The sequence below is a fragment of the Daktulosphaira vitifoliae genome, unplaced genomic scaffold (genome assembly GCF_025091365.1).
Source record: "Daktulosphaira vitifoliae isolate Bord-2020 unplaced genomic scaffold, ASM2509136v1 Scaffold_1, whole genome shotgun sequence".
NCBI lineage: Eukaryota > Metazoa > Arthropoda > Insecta > Hemiptera > Phylloxeridae > Daktulosphaira > Daktulosphaira vitifoliae.
The window spans coordinates 21,951,896-21,968,684 of NW_026099572.1; positions in this window are offsets into that span (position 1 = coordinate 21,951,896).

Sequence of the window (16,789 nt, forward strand, 5' to 3'; positions counted from 1 at the left end):
AACAATGTCGTTGACGGAGGGGAAAGGATTCTGCTCTATGTTCTTATGTGCGTGTGCATACAGCCCTAGGCGTCTCGTTTACCCCTTTCGCGTGTCATATTATTCTCGACAACACCACCACCACCACCACCACGTAACCTCGGGCTGGCTGTGGGCAACTGCCGAGATTTAATAACCGCCGCTTTTAGGGTTTTCCACGACATTTTCCCTTTTGCCGTCTAGATCGATACTATTCATAACGACTGTAATTGTTTGCGTGTGTTGTTGTTGAACACACTCGTACGTTTTTGTTATTGTGATGTTTTTTAAGCTCGTCCGATAAAATCGACCGAGCTCTAATTGAGAACTCGGTGGTTTTTCGTGCTGTCCGACGATAACCAAGTAATATAAGTGCTTTGGGGCTTTCGACGAGTAGTAGTGGTGGAATTACTAGAGCTGGACTATTTGCTGTAACGCGCCGAAAATGTCAATACCAAATTACGAGCTGTGCGTCCAAAGGTCAAGTACTCGTGTACGCACTTGAAATAGTGTTGTTTACTCGGTCGCAGTCGTTACAAACCCGACTGTCGCCGTCTCGTCCACAGTAGACTATTGGAAAATATTGTAATTACATTGTCGTCGAGGTAAAAAAATAACCATGTTGCGCCTCACGCGCACTGTATTTTCGATGATCTACTACGCAGTTTACGCGTTTCGTACACACTAGTGACAATAAAACCTGTCACGGGAACGGACTGTGTTTGAGAAACTCTTTCTATCAATGGCATTGCCACAGTGCCGTGGAATCTCGATGCGCGTATATTAATTATTATTGTAATCGTTTTTTCGACGCATTTTTTTAATTATTTTTTACCGCGCACTTCAGACCGCTACAACAACATAAAGGTCACCGTTTGTTATTCGAGTGACTCGTTCTAGAACATAACGCCAACTAATGGCTTGAGGTATGAGTGATTCTAACACATCGTATGCCTGCGATGTCCAAAAGGCACTGCATCCGACACACAATCGCATTTGAATATTGGCGGGCTGCTCTTAGTAGATGACCGTGTTGTGTGTAATAGCTGTGTGGGTTCACCTGGAGGGTACGAGTGAGATCCCAGAGGCACCGCGATTGTATCGCAAAAGGGTATAAATGAACGTACACGGTTTATTATACATGGCTATTAAGTATCATATATTATATTCGGGTGGTAGGTGTTACCGAAACACAGGAAGCGACCTGGAAAGGCGTGCGAGCAATTCATCAAAAACGGTGATAAAACAAAAAAGGAACGGAACACACGACTTGGATATCGTGTACACTTCTCGCGTGCTCTTATCTTGACAACGGATTTAAATAATCGCCTTCACGCCCCCCGTGTGTGCAGACTGCAGTTGCACTTAACTTGTGATATTAAAAGTCAGAATACTTGGAGTACTGTATTAACACCGTCGTCAAGTTTCCACGGCTAAATCGTTTGTTTTTGTGCGGCCGAAATCATTTTCACCACACAAAACAGTTATGTTTTAGTCTTACAAATTGTACCAGTGTAATACATAATCCAAACGAGTTCGCACTTCCAGTTAAACAAACGTACTCGTTATCTTCCGATTATACAGATACTTAAAATATAACCGAATCATTACAACTGAGCTTTTATTGAATCAAAATAATCGATATCTTATTGATTAATAATAATCGGGATTCGTAAAAAGTATAGTCGCCATACTGTAGCTGTAAACGTATTGCTCTCGAAAACAATAAATCAATATAAGGTAAATAACATAGGCGTTCTGGCGAGCAAACACAGAGCTCCCCAATAATGAAAATAAATAGTAAAAATGTATTTTGGAGGGGTAGTAAAACGTTTCATATAAACATACCCCTCGAGACAAAATCCTAAAAACCTATTCTGGTTGATACTTGTGGTAACGAAAACAAAAATAATACCTTAAACTACACTCCAAAATAAATGTTGAATTTTCACATACACGCACCGAAAGTTTTTAACGCTTACAATACAAGAAAGAAAAATTTTGATAAATAGTGAAAACATTTTTTTATTTTTGATACTTTTTGACACTATTTGCATGCAAAATTAACATGTATATTAAAAATATTACACTGACATATAGTAGTTTTTGGATAATTTCTTACAAATGTAGTTTTCATAAAATATTGTTAAAAATATATGAATACGATTAGCTCATAAACTTAAGTGATTACAGTTACACGTTTACACATAAGAATAACTATATCTTGCATATATATACGTAGAACTAATGCATTACAGATCGTTAGAAACGCGTAAAAAACTTGTGGTCTGCTGTAAAAACGGCGGTGTGACTGTGGCAAAGGTCATTCGATGCGGTTACACGGTAGACAGGCTAACTAAATTATGTCCTATTGTCAGGTGCGAATGATGTTCGGGTTTTACTTTTAATAATACATAACAGATTTTTTTTTTGGTTTATTATGCCAATACGTACAGACAGCCATCGTCAAAAAAAAACCATTTTCGAATTGCTAATACTAAAATAAAGTGACTTTATTCAGCATTTACTTGAATATCCAATATTGGTTACATTCATAAAGGTAAAGAATAAAATAATTACGATTTTTCTCCCATAAACCGATCATCACTCTATTACTTAAGTGAATAAATTGTCTTGCTTTAACCCAATTCATAATTTAATCTTGAAGTAATAAAATGGAAAACATCTTAAATGAATATTTTACTTCATATGAAATAAACATACTAAATCAACGTCATACGTTGTCGATATAATGACAAAACAGAATATTGATCCGCGTTAAATATATTTATTTTTCAATAATCACTTATTAAAAATAAACTATAATGCGTTTTTTAGTTAACATTATCGAAATCTTAAAATTCTTAAAGTAAATTAACAAAAACAACATTTTTCTACTGTAAATAAATTTGAAAATTATGAAATATTTTGTTTGAAAATAGTAGGCATGTTTTAATTTAGTAAAAATAATTTGGCTGACCAGAGGGATTTAATGGATAAATGAGCAACTTGCCCTCTTTAGTTGCAATAATTAGTTTATAATACCTAAATGATTGTATTATTTTTATGCTATTTAAAAAACAACATATGACCGAATTTCTAATATTGTTTATATTCACTACTACTTTGTGTGTATACCGAAGCAACATAATTGCTGAGCCATCTCGTAACAAAACTCACAACTACTGTGATGGTCGGTGAATAAGGTGGTAGGCAGAACCTCCAAAAACATGGGAAACGCCTCTTGATAACATTTAAAAAACTAATAATAATACTCCATTGTTATTATAAAAATGGATTAATAAAATAAATTATACTGAAAATATATATTTTAGTTGATGATGTACGTATCATACAAAAAAAATTAATTTTAATATTATTAAACCTATACAATTTGCATTTTATATCGTCCAGTCAGTGTTATTATAAAAGATTACACATTAAAAGTAATATTAATTAAAAAATTTGCCAAAGAAATTATTAAAATTTATAAGGTACATACATGTATATATATATATATATATGTATGTATGTATAGATGTTAAAAATCTCTTTAAATAATTTTAACTACGATTTTTTTATCAGACGCATTTTGTCATTGAAATTGTGTTTTACATGATTTAATGAGATAATAAATTTTATTATAATAATTATGCTATTTGTTAATCTAAATTTTTTATTAAAATTAATTTATAACCTATAAATTTTGTCTAAACAGTTAAAAATTATTTTCATTCAATTAGAGTTAACTTTATTTATTATTTTTGGACTTTTTTATCTATACATAAATGTTATTAGTGTTTCTTTCAGACAAAATTTAAATGTTTACTAAAATGATTTTTTTTATATGCTCATATATTTTCTTATGGACAAATGAATAACATTTTGCTGTTTCAAACTATCTAACATAAAAAAATAACCTATAAAACATAATTTATCAGATCTATTATTTATTTATATGTTATTTATTTATATGAAGTTATTTTAAACAAACTATTGTAGAGTACCTTTAGATATCTAGTGTCTAACATTTTTCCGAATTTAAAATAAATATAGATCTAAGGATTTGTAGTACTTAAAAATAAAATAACCAAAACAATTAAATATAAGCTTATTTATTTATAATTTTGTTCTATTTTCTCATATGTGCAGTACAGTATTCACTCATATATTTATTGATAGTTATTTAATTTAGTTAACAGATACAGGCTTAAAAATCTTTCAATAGCAAAAATATTTTTGAACATGGACATTTTATTACTATTTCATTTTAACATTAATAAGTATATATTTTCTACTAAAATGTTTGCAAATTATTTAACTTTTTTTTAGTTATAGTAATATATGTGTAGACCTGGATTTTAGTGCATACAAATTTTTTATGTAGTTATATTAGACATTAGATATAAAGCACAAAATTCACCAAAAGTAAAAAATTATGTTAATAAAAAAATAATTGCTTAGTTTAAACTTTATAAATGTTCTGGGGTGTTAAACATTTGAAAATTATATTGAGTTAATTTTTTTTTTTAATGGAATTTATATAGAAAAATGTTCAATATAAATCAACTTTTCAAAATCGGCCAATTAAGTAAAATAATAATTGTAACATCAAAAAATCAATAAACAAAATTACACATTAATAATAAAATAATTTTTAATAAAAAAATAAAATAAATTAATTAAAAATGTATAACAGTACAAAATAAAATTCAATTAATTACTTAAAATTTATTTGAAATATATTTTTTATGCATAAAATAAATTATGAGGCTATTTTCAATAGTAATTTGTAAAAATAAATTTTATTATTCAATTAACAAACATTTCCGATTTTTTTTTATTAGTTAATTTTTGGTGCATCATAGAAAATATTTTTTAATAATTCAAATACATTCTTAATTTTTATCAGTACTAATGAAATATTTCATTGTTGGAATCTTCATTAAACTTTATCTATATATATATAAACAATGTTTGTTTAATAATTATTAATTATCAATTATAATTAACCATGTCAAATATTCATTACATTGAAATGTATACAGCTTTTTAATATATAAGATAATTATTTGTTGATTATAAATTATATTTAAGAAAGATTTTAAAGTCTTTTTACTACACTAAGACTTATTATTAGATACTCGAATAATCATAACTATATTTTGATTTTTCAATGTATGATTGACAAAATATATTAGCTAGTCACTTTCTACTAACAATGAAGATGAAAAGACGAAATATCCTATTGAAAAATAGTTTTGAAGAAAAATATTTATTTTTTTAATACATAATTTAACGATGACGCTATGGATTTAGAATAACTTATTTAATTATTGTGTATGTACAGATAATTTTTCAAAACTATTATAAGTTCATCGAAATTTTATTACAAACATCTTTATTTTTTACACTTGCATATTTTTGTTTTTGTTTAATGACTGAATTTTGAACTAATCTGAATTACTTATAAACATAAAATTAATAATTCCATAAAAATATACCTTATTCACTATTTGTAACATAATAACTTCATCTTATGTTCTAGGCTAAAGTTATTATTAAATTTTTTTTTTACTTATATTGGTCAGTCGAGGTTTGTAGGCAACGGTTTCTTATTCAAAGCGAAATCAATTTTCGTTGATTACTTTTTTGAATTATCATAAAATTTCTTCGAAGGCACTTCATAAATAATCTTTGCCTTGGCGTTCGGCATCAAAATTTGTATTTTCGGTTAGTAAAAATATATGAAGATTTTTCCATTGAATGTAATACGACATCGATCTTCGTCGCCACTTTGTATATCTCTGGGACTCAAAGCCTGTTTAAAAAATTGACGTTCGGTTCTATCTGTAAATTTAAACAAATTTTTTTTATTCGTTTTGTTTAAAAACAATTAAACCCACACTGGATAGAGTTTTTCTAATTGGAATCTGGACGGAAATTCTAAATGCGAAGTTTTTTCTCGATAACACTGCATCCTTAGCCGGAATGCAATTTACTGGAGACGCTAACACAACAGGCCCTTCTGACACACTAATATTTGACTTACCTGTAACGCCACTAAATTATCATCAAAACCACAACAAAATATTCATTTTCCATAACGAGATGACCATTGTTTGATTTTTCTACTACGTAGTATAGAATCCCTCGAAATAATATCTTCAACAGTAGAACTATCGTTAGAACCACAAAATATATTCGATAAAATAGTACAACCAATAGTTTAGCTGTTATTATTGTCTGCCTGACTGCTTAATTAAGTCGTCTCAAAAACATTATAATCGTTGGAAATCGAATCCTTTTTAATATCTTCCTGAATTTAATGCTAAATTTGATCCATTGTTTTCGGTTTGTTATTTTTAGACAACCTTTGTTTACTAGAAACAGAAGTGCAAACTTGCGAAAATTTTTAAAGTGTACTCAGTGGATCACTTCTTACAGTAATATTTGATCGAAGTTTGATCTGAAATCAATTATCCTAAATGCGCTATTACTAAGAGCCTAAAAAATGATGAAATGTTGACAATTAAAGCGACGTATAGTACTGTGCATTTCAATTTGTATGCAAATTAAATAATGTTAGCTTCTTTCAGTTCTCAAGGATTCATATTTGTTGATTCTGACATGTCAACTGTTATTTTTATTAGCCATGACTTTATGAACTACTGGAAAACTAAAGAATTTATTGATGTTTATTAAGAAAAAAAATTGATTAACTTTAAATTAATAAAAAAATAATTAATAACTATGTTACGGAGAACGTTTAAGCTAATAATTTTTTAATTCACGCGTTTAAATATCACAAGTGTAACTTTACCTTCGAGACACAAGGACAGTAATTCATAGTAAATATTTTATTTCACTAGTAATCACTTGGCGTATTCATAGTTTTAATTATAAACAATTATTTTTAGCCTGAATTACGATTTTAATTAATTTTTATATAATTATTATATTAAATATATTTTTAAAAATAGATAAATTAAAATATGTTTATATGTTTCAAAAAAAAATTCATCATAAAAAGTTGTAAATTAAACAAATTAGTTGAAATTTATAAAAACTAAGTATCAAATACTAAGTTCTATAATTAACTCAGAAAAAATTTGATATTATAAAAAACTTGCTTATGGATTTTAATTATCTTTCAAAAAGATTTAATTAAAACTTTTAAATATCCAACGTACAGAGTGGTCTGTTTATCATAAACCATACGATTATTTGAAAAATATATACAATATTAAAAAAAATGTTTTTTTTTATTTGCATATATTTATTAAATTGCTTGCAAGCTATTAATTAATTTTTAGCATCATCCTCTATAAATTGATAAGTTTTTTTTAATGAAAACAAATATTACTAGCTTAAAAAATAGGAAACAATCTAATTGAAAAAAATGACAGGCTCGTAACAAATGTTCAACCAATACTATGGAAATGATAAACATTTTTATACCTGTACGGGAAGAGGAGTGATTCATATTTAATGAATTATTAGACATTTCTCGGGCACATTCTTATAAAACTTTATTAGCAGCACTGGTTTAAATTTTAAAAAATAATGAATCTTATTGTTCAATTCAAAGATACAGGTAACAAAAAATTAGCTATACTTAGCAATTATTTTAATCGATTAAAATGAATATTTATAACTTACAAATATTTATCATTAAGATGAAGGAGAAGAAAAATGTTGAAGAATATGAAATATGGTAATGTTTAGAGTATTTAATAATGACTCATCATTCTTTTAATTAATTAAAGTTTTTAAATTATCAACTGTTCATTCGTTTTAAATTTATTTACATACAAATATCATCATTTACTCAGCTTTACTAATGATATAGTCATACTCGCATCTGACCTACAGAAAAATTATGCACTAGATTGTCATCATCAATAATCTTGTAATCAAAATATACTCATTTTTTTATTTTTTATTTTTATTAGAAATATACAATGAGCACAATAAGCATATATGATAAGAGTAGAAAAATTTACATGAATACATTTTGATGGAAGAAACCACTCATTAGTGACACTTCCCAGAAAATATACTCATAAAAAAAAACACTTGAATTTTAAAAACCAAGGTTTTGGTGAAAAATGATGTCTATTTTATCATCTGATTTTACATTAAAATAATCGTTAAAAATAATTATTCATCAAGAGAAATGGTAAAATATTTCTTTTAGATTAAATATTTCTACAAGCAATTGGAGTCTATATATTCATATTTTTTGTAGAAATATGTGTAAAAAATGTTTAGAAATAGAGTTATATTGATTTATATTAAAATAAAATCAGAAAATGATTCTTATTTCTTCTTAAAGAAAAAATGGCCGTGGTGATTACCAAGTATACACTCGGCTGTCAATTATTTCCAGAAATAAAAACGTATACACCCCTCAGGGACTGTAAAGTACTTTGGCGCGATACAATGCAAGCACCAGCTTATAGATTTTCTTGTCGTGTGTCACAAAAGCTTGAGATATCTAAATCTAATGGGCCGGAATAAAGCACGGACCCTAAATGTCACCAGCTTTACATATTTCATCTCCGTGTACATATATTTACCGCCCCTTCATTTTAGTTCATCCGCCAAAATCGATGGAACCCTAGAGATTCTGTTCTTAAATTTATTTGAGAATATTACATTTTCTTTCGTTATTATTAGTCATAAAACTTCTGAAAAAATGTTTTTTTATTACATATTGTTTTGTCTCTTGAAGACGAACAAGTGGAAAAGTGAGGGCAAAATCAAATTGTCGCGTTAAAGGAATAATTATAATTTGCGCCATGTTGTAAATAATGGGCGAACTCCTACTCAGCCGTGGAAGACTACAGACTTTTCCAAGAATCAGTAATTGGAACCGGGAAGTATTGGCTCGGAAAATTATTTCTCGGAACACTTTATTGTATTTGTCTTTCATTGTCGTTAAAGTTCTTATACGCTCTTCAGTCATCACTAGAGTTGTTAGGTGATCATCAATTATGCACAATGCAAACTCATTAAGTACAGAAACGTTTAACGGCGTGTACGTTCAATCGATTACAATTACATTTCAAAAATGGAATTTATATCGTTTTGTGCAGTTTAATAATAATTTCACGTGTAGTCTATACCCGCGCAATTATAGTTTCCACGCGTATTTCTAACTCGCTAACAAGAAGTCAGATATAAACTTTAAAAACTGTTTGCATTCGAGTAGAGATAATTGTATTTCAAACGGATAATTTTTATCGTCGGATATAAAATAAAATTAGTCGAAAAAATGTTCACCGTGTGTGATATTCTATTCTTTTCATCCTATACTGACATGTACCAAAGCCATTCGGTGGTACACGTTACTGGGCCGGTCGTTTCGTACTCGGCGGGTACGGATAGCTGAAGGACTTCGACGGTTGTGTTTCCACCGAACCTATACACTCGCGTGGTACATAAAAAGGATAAACATTGGAGATATTAATACATGTGCGGAGCATGACAAGAGGAGTCTGGATGAGAAGTACAAGACGCCACCGGAGTCATTAGCCACGATGACTGTGCATGAAAACTAGGCCCCTGTCATAACACGATATTGCGTTTACTAGCTACCGTCCGTCTGCGCGCTATCGGTAATTACGTTGTCTGTCATCAGCCTGCAGCTTATACGGGAGATGATTTTCAAACGATAAAGACGTTTTTTATTCGGTTTCGATATCATTCGTATGCGCTGTATAGATCTCATGGTGCCGAGCTGGTGTATACTTATCGTACGTCTCGTCGTTAACCGGCTAGACTTCAACGACAAGGATAACAACAGAGAGTTACCAATGGGAAACTATACCCACGTCTCTCCAAGTGCCTGCGCCTATGACCAATTGTTGTACAGACGCGTTTGTGGTATCAGATCATTACTTTGATCGATTAAATACTTTGACGTGTAAACGGTTGGACGGTGAACGTCAAGTGTTAACTTGGCAACGTTTGTTTTATGNGGTGAACGTCAAGTGTTAACTTGGCAACGTTTATTTTATGATATTACAATCCACATCATTCGGTCGATAATACTTATCGCCGTCATCGGCTCTAAGCTACTGTGCATTATTAACTCCACTATTACATCTTTATCGAAAGATGTTAAAGTAAAAATCTAAATCTTGGGACATTAGCGACTGTATACGAGTAATNAAGTAAAAATCTAAATCTTGGGACATTAACGACTGTATACGAGTAATAATGTCATAGTAAAGTGGTTGAACTACTTGCAGACATATCAACAAGTGAGTACCGTGTCTGATAGAAGTCATGTAATGAAATCAATATTTCTATTGAATATAAATAAAATTATTTTTCAAGCTCTTTACGTTACCTAAAAGAGATCTCAGACAAGATTTATATGTTAGAATAAAAGACCTAATGTAAAATTTCTAAAAGATGTTCTAATATGTATTTAACTATAGAATAGTATGAAAAACTTAGTAACAATTAATATAAGAGACGTTAAAAAAAATTAGTGATAATTATTAAATTAAAGTGTGCCACAAATGAAAACCGTATAATTTTTATACGTGTGCGCGCAATAGTACAAAACCATGTTATTTTATTTACAGAGTATTCCAGTAGCGTAAAACCACAATTTTAATATACAAGTGTAATGAATGTATTAAACATGATTTTTAGTATATACAGAGTGGATTGAATGTATTAAACATGACTTCATAATATACAGGGTGTATTGAATGTATAAAACCTGATATTTTAATATATAGGGTGTATTGAATGTATAAAAATGACTTTAAGTATATACAGGGTGTATTGAATGTATAAAACATGGCTTTGGTATATACAGGGTGAATCAAATGTGTAAAACATGATAATTTAGTATATACAGGGTGAATCAAATGTGTAAAACATGATAATTTAGCATATACAGAGTGAATCAAATATGTAAAACATGATAATTTAGTATATACAGGGTGAATCAAATGTGTAAAACATGACTTTTTAATATACAGCGTGTATTGAATGTATAAAACGTGACTTTGGTATATACAGGGTGTATTTAATGTATAAAACATGATATTTTAATATACAGGGTGTATTGAATGTATAAAAACATTACTTTTAGTATATACAGGTGAATCATTAGTGTAAAACATGATTTTTAATATATTGGGTGTAATAAATATGTAAACAGGATATTTCATTGATATATAGGGTGTATCCAAATGTATAAAACATGACTTTTATATAAATATATATAGTATTTAAAAAGAACTAATATTTTTTTATTTTTCCGAATGTCATGGCACATTTAAATTTAACTCAAAAAATATTACTATACGAATTATAACAAATTTTTGGCATATTGTCATTAATAAAACAATATGAGCATAATTATTTTATATTAGTGAAATTATCTTCAACTAGAAATAAACGTCATAGAAATAAACATGCCTCTCTTAATGTATATATAATAATATATGACATTATTGTTCGAGTAGAAATTATACATAGTGTGACAATTGACGCAACATTTCCAATATTCAAGGTATCATTTATCTTAAATATTTTTAGTGCATATTCAAAAAGAACATATAGTTTTAACCAAGTATTTATATTTATACTAATTTATTAGTATAAAATATATTATAAAGTTATACAATTTTCAGGAGGTCTATTAATGAAGTAGATAGAAACTATGGAACCAGTAGCGCAATTAGATATTTGTATTGGGGATTCCAAATAACTTATAGAATGTAAAGTAACCCACACCATCCACTGCCCCTGCTACTATGATTTTATGTCTATGAGGGATCTATGGTTGACTTCAACAACAATTAACTAACAGCAACAAAAAATATTTATGATTAGTATAAATAAATTATAACAATATGGATATTTGTTTAAATGAAATCATTTTAATCTACAATATGAACTTTTATTGCAAATAAATAACTAATTTACGACATGATGTTTATGTGATATGTAATAGATAAAATTTTTTATTAGTTTTTAACTTTGTTCCTTAAAAAACACGTAAATATTTCCTTAATATCAGTGTAGTTAAAACTCATACATTTCTTTATATAATATAACCCATAACATTGTTTGTGTAAGGTATAAAATAAATGAAGTATTAAAATGTGATCCTATGGGATTCGTCAGATAGCTCATGAAATGTTTAACAGAACATCTATAACATGATTAAGGTATATAATATTACAAAGGTTTCAATAAATAAATTTGATGTTGAATATCTATTTGAGAAACGAAATAAAATTTTTTTATGAATCGATTAGTTTAGACTTTTAGTTTTAGTCGATTAGTTTTAGCTCAACATTTTACACAATATTTTTGAGGCAAAAAAAATCAACCCAACTCACAAGACGTGTAGTGGAGTTCTCTAATCATATTTAAACTTTACTGACTGTGTTGTATTTATGAAAAGGAAAATACGTGCCAAATCTCTGTATCATCATTGACTCGATGAACGTACACGTATATACTCAAACTCAAGTACCAGAGCTACAACTTACAATAGAACACACACATATATAAATGTATTATTTTATAGAGAACGAACATGGTGTATGTACAATTGATTTTGCATTGGGGTTACTACTGTAACACGTCGAGAGGCTTTTCGTTATTATAACATGCACACATAACGGTTAATTTCTATCAGCTTAACTCCCCCCTTTAATGGCGGCCAATTCAGTGTTCGTGACATAATACAAAAGGGCGTAAAATGCCGTCCCTCAATTTTTTTAATCGCCCTTCCCTCTTTGCTTCCTCGCCGTATCCTCGTTCCGCAACTACACGTTGTTATAAGCACTGACCCCATTGACGTCAATTGTCAGATGAGTGTATACTACTAAAAAAAAATAAAATAAAGAGGAAGAGAAAGCGTATAATTAATTTTCGTAGGGCGTCTCCACCTCGGGTTTTTTTTCCAAGTCCCTAGTTTTTACATTTACCTCGGACAAATTAAACATTCTTAACGTGTAATTTAACCGGCAGAGTTGTTTACACATGGCGGAATATGAAGTTTGCTCGTGAGTCCGCATTTAGGTATACGGCTTCGACTGTATATAACTGACAAACACGAAAAAAATGCATCCATTAATGTTATTATAATAAATTACATTTTCGGTGAACAATATTAAACCACACTTAATCAGCTTAAAGTACTTAAGCGCGTGCCCGTATAAAAGTCAATATCCACTACAAACAGATAACACGAATTATGTTCCATTTCCATAGGACTTGGCTCCAAAAAATATCTATTCTCAGCGAAATTACTAGAGTACCTCTTGTATAACACAACAAACGGGTCGTACATAAAGCATTGGTGAATCAGAATAACAAAAAGTGTACTAAATAAAATCGTATTCTAATGCATTACATGTTCAAAAGTAACTAAATAATACCAAAATATCTTTCAATCCGTTCACGGCCAAGTTTTCTAAAGTCAAAGAACTATACTTGATCGAAAACTGTCAAATTAAAGATGTTTAAGTTTAAAGAAAAAGTTTTCTCGTATTTCTGGATATATTTCTGACGATTTTGTTTATAGTCTATTTTTGTAATATCAACTATTATTTTTCTGAGCGAATAGTATCAGATTATAAAAATTAAACGCCTAATAATGTAGCACTGACTATTTGTTATATACACAAACATATTATACGGTACACAGCTACATTTACTTTGATCTAATGAAATATTCATGAAGTACATCACGTTAGTATATTTTTATATTTAATCAATTAGTCGAACAAGACATGTAAAATGTATACAGTGAGTTTTATGATTATTAAAAGACGAATAACACTACCTATATTATTGTAGTAGGTATTGAAAATGAATAATTCAAATAACCTGAGGGTAACTGATCGTCTAATACCCTGGAGAATGTCTACACTAATGTATGTTATACTTATGAAATGCATTCACTGCATATACAGATATAAATCATTTCCTGATTGTGAATGAAAGAGGTTTATACGATTTTTTAAGTTAAAGAATATTATAGTGGTACTTAATTTCCTGAAAATCTTAATGAAGCCACCCGTGTATAAATTTCGAATTATAATAAAACTTCCTGTTGCGATGCAACTTGATAAAACCATCATAATACTTAATTTTTATAAAACATTATAATGTTTTCTTTGAACGATAAATTATTTACTAAAACAATAATCGAACCAACACAAAATTCCCTTTAGAAATTAACGTTCGTCTAATGTACACAAGTACAGTGGCGTAATTAAGATTTCATTTTTTTTGGCATATACATATGAAAATCGTTCACCACCACCTCCAAACGAAAAACAACATCCAGGTCCGCCTTTGGGGGAGGAGGACGAATGTTACTCTTTGCCCCGGACGGTAAATTTATGGCTCATTTTAAAGAGCGGCAATTTTTTACGAAACACCATAATATCCTGGTGTTCTAACCTAAAAAAATATGTACAGTGGTCACGACTCTACCAATTATGACATTTTTTTCGCGGGCGCCAAATGTCCACATGCGGCCCAGATTTTATCTTCACCATATAATTATTATTGTCGTGGGAAGGATATGATATGCATACGCCACGCATAATTATGCCAGTGTGTAAGTGCACGTGGTTTAAATATTAAATTGGTTGAAAAAAATAACCACATTCGACACAAATTGTACATTTTTTTCGTATTTATAGAAATTTGTTTCACTTAAAAATAAAGATATTTCGGCATATTGAAAAAATAAGATAGACATTTTTAGATTTGCAACAGTTTTGGGTGTTGACAAGTTTAAACCTAATAGAATTTTTACTACTATAAATATTTACACGTTATTTAATTTGGAAAATAATTTACTGTTATTTGAGAAACCGCTATTTTACCCGGCAGTTGTATTTTTTAATTTTACCGCGTCTACGCTTGCNTTTAAACCTAATAGAATTTTTACTACTATAAATATTTACACGTTATTTAATTTGGAAAATAATTTACTGTTATTTGAGAAACCACTATTTTACCCGGTAAAGTTGTATTTTTTAATTTTACCGCATCTACGCTTGTCCACTATATTGTGTGTAAATCCAAAATCCGAATTATTATTCAATGGCTGTAGTCGTGATGGTCTGTAAACTGACACTACGGTCTTAACCTTCAGAAGCCTTAATGCATTTGTTGGACATTTGTGAATTCGCCGATGGATTATGAAATATACTTTTTATCATACGTTGGTTTCCCTTCAAAATGGCCGTGTCGCCAATGTAATCGTTGTAGATTTTGCAAATACCAAAGTTTCGCATTTCATTCGTATCAAAAGATGAGAATCGAATTAAAAAAAACGGGGTTGAAATATGCGAAATCTTATTATACCGAGCCAGAGCTCAGTGCTTGTCACATGTCTAACAGATCCGGTTACTGTTCTGCAGTTGTAACAACTCGGATAAAAATGTATGTATGTGTCCCTGACACATCTTTACATAATAACTTGGTTTTAGTCGATACTCGCACAAGGCATCCGCGATCGTAATCGGCGCTTTGTCAACTACCATTGGACTTACTTTTCCCTACACCGAATGTAGTTCTTCTCCCGTTGACGTTTACACGTCGTCCGCCCGCACCATTGTACGGCCACCGCAGTCCTCGCGATCCCATTCATTCATGTTTTCTTGTTCTCGGTAAAAAGATCTGCTGGAAATCAGAGACGCGATAACGTTTAAAATAGTGGCTAAAGGTGTTTGTATTTATTGTCGAGCGAACCCGGTTGTTATTTCGAGACGTGCTCCGGTGGAATAGAGGTGTGTGTGTGGGTAATGCTGAATGCCGTTTTATATTATTTATCTGTTGTTATAGATCGACCAGTACGCATCACAATGACAATACAACACTAATGCGATAGAATAACAACCGACAGAAATCACAGTGTATCGATCACGATCCGAATATCGGTCCATACGAACGTGGAAACATACAGGGGGTTAATAAGGAAACACCAAAGTATAACATCCTCAATGTTAGTTGTGATTACATAGAATAATACTTATAATATCCACGAGATAAGCAGGTTTTAATACAGTAGAAATTATGTTTCGAGTTTCATTACAAATATGTCGTGTAAATAAGATAATATGTATATAACAGGTAATTCTTTTTTAACGTATAAATGTTAATAATGTCACAGTAAATCTCCTAAATAGGTTAACACGTTGTAAATAAAACATCAATTATATATTATACGTCAATAAAGCACGAGAAAAATCATACTTCTCAAATTAATAATATTCGAGAATAGAAGAAATAAAACTCGGAGAGTGAGATTTTGAATAGATTTGTTTAAAACCTTTATTGATTGTCTACTTTCGATTATAACCAAACAACGGTTGCTTATGACGCGCAACATTTTTCATACATATTATATATTTTTTTTAAATGTGTAATTAATCAGAGTTCTGTAACTGAATCCAGAGTGGTATTTAGATTTAACGAAACTCTTGGCAAATCATACCACACAAAAATAAAAAAAGAAGAATAAAATATACATTCTTCTCTCTCTCTATATATATAAATATATTCTAAAATATATTTATAAAACTATCAATTCATAAATAATTACTAAGTTTATTGGTATTGAAATAATGAAATACGGCATCCACATTGGATTCTCCTATTGTTCCAAAATATTTCCTATTAAAAACACTTGCACTCGTTTTGATTAGTATATGCTTTTAATATGTTTTTTTATTAGTAGTCGACACATTGCAGTCGATGATAATTT